The sequence below is a fragment of the Lolium rigidum genome, chromosome 4, assembly GCF_022539505.1.
Source record: "Lolium rigidum isolate FL_2022 chromosome 4, APGP_CSIRO_Lrig_0.1, whole genome shotgun sequence".
Lineage (NCBI taxonomy): Eukaryota > Viridiplantae > Streptophyta > Magnoliopsida > Poales > Poaceae > Lolium > Lolium rigidum.
Genome location: NC_061511.1, coordinates 1,124,557 through 1,128,594, shown reverse-complemented (window position 1 = coordinate 1,128,594; position 4,038 = coordinate 1,124,557).

The following is a 4,038-nucleotide window of genomic DNA, read 5'->3' as shown; positions in this document are numbered from 1 at the left end:
TCCATCTCAAGAAGCAAACACTTGTGTGAACTGTGCATTGATTCCTACATACTTGCATATTGCACTTGTTATATTACTCTATGTTGACAATTATCCATGAGATATACATGTTACAAGTTGAAAGCAACCGCTGAAACTTAATCTTCCTTTGTGTTGCTTCAATACCTTTACTTCGATTTATTGCTTTATGAGTTAACTCTTATGCAAGACTTATTGATGCTTGTCTTGAAGTACTATTCATGAAAAGTCTTTGCTTTATGATTCACTTGTTTACTCATGTCATTACCATTGTTTTGATCGCTGCATTCATTACATATGTTTACAAATAGTATGATCAAGGTTATGATGGCATGTCACTTCAGTAAATTATCTTTGTTATCGTTTTACCTCGCTCGGGACGAGCGAACTAAGCTTGGGGATGCTGATACGTCTCCAACGTATCGATAATTTCTTATGATCCATGCCATATTATTGATGATACCTACATGTTTTATGCACACTTTATGTCATATTCGTGCATTTTCCGGAACTAACCTATTAACAAGATGCCGAAGAACCGCTTGTTGTTTTCTCGCTGTTTTTGGTTTCGGAAATCCTAGTAACGAAATATTCTCGAATTGGACGAAATCAAGACCCAGGGTCCTATTTTGCCACGAAGCTTCCGGAAGACCGAAGAGGAGTCGAAGTGGGGCCACGAGGGGCCGCCACCATAGGGCGGCGTGGCCCAGCCCTTGGCCGCGCCGACCTGTGGTGTGGGACCCCCGTGTGGCCCCCCACGTTGCCCTTCCGCCTACTTAAAGCCTCCGTCGCGAAACCCCTGATGCGAAGAACCACGATACGGAAAACCTTCCAGAGCCGCCGCCATCGCGAAGCCAAGATCTGGGGGACATGAGTCTCTGTTCCGGCACGCCGCCGGAACAGGGAAGTGCCCCCGGAAGGCTTCTCCATCGACACCGCTGCCATCTCCACCGCCATCTTCATCAACGCTGCTCGTCTCCCATGAGGAGGGAGTAGTTCTCCATCGAGGCTCGGGGCTGTACCGGTAGCTATGTGGTTCATCTCTCTCCTATGTACTTCAATACAATAATCTCATGAGCTGCCTTACATGATTGAGATTCATATGATGATGCTTGTAATCTAGATGTCGTTATGCTAGTCAAGTGAATTTTACTTATGTGATCTCCTGAGACTCCTTGTCCCACGTGTGTAAAGGTGACAGATGTGTGCACCGTGTGGGTCTCTTAGGCTATATTTCACAGAATACTTATTCACTCGTTATGAATGGCATAGTGAAGTGCTTATTTATATCCCTTTATGATTGCAATGTATTTTGTATCACAATTTATCTATGTGCTACTCTAGCAATGTTATTAAAGTAGTTTTATTCCTCCCGCACGGTGTAATGGTGACAAGTGTGTGCATCCGTGTTAGTACTTGGTTTATGGTATGATTATGATCTCTTGTAGATTATGAAGTTAACTATTGCTATGATGGTATTGATGTGATCTATTCCTCCTACATAGTGTGAAGGTGACAGTGTGCATACTATGTTAGTACTTGGTTTAGTCGAATTGATCTTTCATGCACTCTAGGGTTATTTAAATATGAACATTGAATTGTGGAGCTTGTTAACTCCGGCATTGAGGGTTCGTGTAATCCTACGCAATGTGTTCATCATCCAACAAGAGTGTAGAGTATGCATTTATCTATGCTGTTATGTGATCAATGTTGAGAGTGTCCACTAGCGAAAGTCTAATCCCTAGGCCTTGTTCCTAAATACTGCTATCGCTACTTGTTCTACTGTTTTCTCTGCAAACAATCATCTTCCACACAATACGGTTAATCCTTTGTTACAGCAAGTCGGTGAGATTGACAACCTCACTGTTTCGTTGGGGCAAAGTACTTTGGATTGTGTTGTGCAGGTTCCTCGTTGGCGCCGGAATCCCTGGTGTTGCGCTGCACTACATCCCGCCGCCATCAACCTTCAACGTGCTTCTTGGCTCCTCCTGGTTCGATAAACCTTGGTTTCTTTCTGAGGGAAAACTTGCTGCTGTGCGCATCATACCTTCCTCTTGGGGTTCCCAACGAACGTGTGAGTTACACGCCATCAGTAGCTCGGAATTTTGATCTTGAGGGGAAGAGGGTGCACGCACCTAATCCGATGACTCAGGAGCCATTTTTTGCGCTACCATGTGCACCTGCACCGATAATCCCTGTGATTGTGGTGCAAGCACCTGTTGTGACTCCACCCATGACAACGATGAGTGAAAATTTGGAACCTGTCCGTCAGGAGCCGAATGAACCATTTGTTGAGCATAAAGGGAGCAACAACAGCCACCTCCAGAAGCTGAGCCACAAGTTGAGGAACAGAATGCTCCAAAGATTGAGGCCCCTAGAAGGTCTACAAGAGCTACAAAATCAGCCATTTCGAGTGATTACAAAGTTTACGACACAGAAACGGTTCATATGGAAGGTGATCCCACTTCATATGAAGAAGCCATGAGAAGCCCAGATTCATCAAAGTGGGTGGAGGCCATGGAAGACGAAATAAGATCGATGAGTACCAACAATGTTTGGGACTTAGAGAATATTCCTAAAGGAGCCAAAACATGGGCTGCAAATGGGTCTACAAAATAAAATATGACTCCAATGGGAATGTCGAAAAGTATAAAGCACGACTTGTGGCAAAAGGATTTACGCAAAGAGAAGGGATAAATTACAATGAGACATTTTCTCCAGTCTCATGTAAGGATTCCTTCAGATCATAATGGCACTAGTTGCACATTTTGATTTAGAGTTGCATCAAATAGATGTAAAGACGGCATTTCTAAACGGGGATTTAGAAGAAAATGTCTACATGAAACAACCCAAGGGTTTTATCATGGAAGGCAAGGAAGAAATGGGATGCCGCCTAAAAAATCCATTTATGGATTAAAGCAAGCCTCCAGACCGTGGTATCTAAAGTTTAATGAAATAATTAAGAGATTTGGATTTAAAGAAAACGAATGAAGCCTGGTGAACACATGGGTACGTGAGCACGCGGTGATTAGCTAAAACGTGTCTAACGCCGCTTGTCTGTCCGTTACAGATAATGGGAACACAACAACGTGCGGCTCTTTTTATCCACATCTCCTTAATCGATGTGCTCATGGCCGAAAGAAGATGCTCAGATCATGGGGTCAGTTCTAGGGCGTCGCCGGCCTCGCCCTCCGTCTCTCCTTCTTCTTCAACGATGTATCACGGTCTCCCTCCGACACCCTCCTCCTGGGCTTCTTGGCGAGCGTGGGCTTGCGCGAGGGCGCGGCCGCCTCCGTCTCCAGCTCGACGCGGACGGCGACGGAAGGATCTCCCTGCCGGAGCTCGCTTCGGTGTCTCACGCTATCATGCCGCCGCCGAGCGAGTCCGCGGGAGGCTGGGAGGTGGGCGCTTGGGAGAGGGGTGATGTCTACGGGTGCTTCTATTCTTGTAGACAGTGTTGGGCCTCCAAGAGCAGAGGTTTGTAGAACAGCAGCAAGTTTCCCTTAAGTGGATCACCCAAGGTTTATCGATCTCGGGGAGGAAGAGGTCAAAGATATCCCTCTCAAGCAACCCCGCAACCACAAAGCAAGAAGTCTCTTGTGTCCCCAACACACCTAATAGGTGCACTAGTTCGGCGAAGAGATAGTGAAATACAGGTGGTATGAATAAATATAAGCAGTAGTAACGGCGCCGAAAAGTGCCTCGCTCGCGTGCAGTTGATGGTAGTAATATTGCAGGAAGTAAAGATGCAGTAAAACAGTAAACAAGCAGCGATAGCGATATTTAGGAACAAGGCCTAGGGATCATACTTTCACTAGTGGACACTCTCAACATTGATCACATAACAGAATAAATAAATAGATGCTAGACTCTACACCCTCTTGTTGGATGATGAACACCACTAACTGTGTAGGATTACACGAACCCTCAATGCCGGAGTTAACAAGCTCCACAATATTCAATGTTCATATTTAAATAACCTTAGAGTGCATAACAGATCAACATAACCAAACCAAGTAC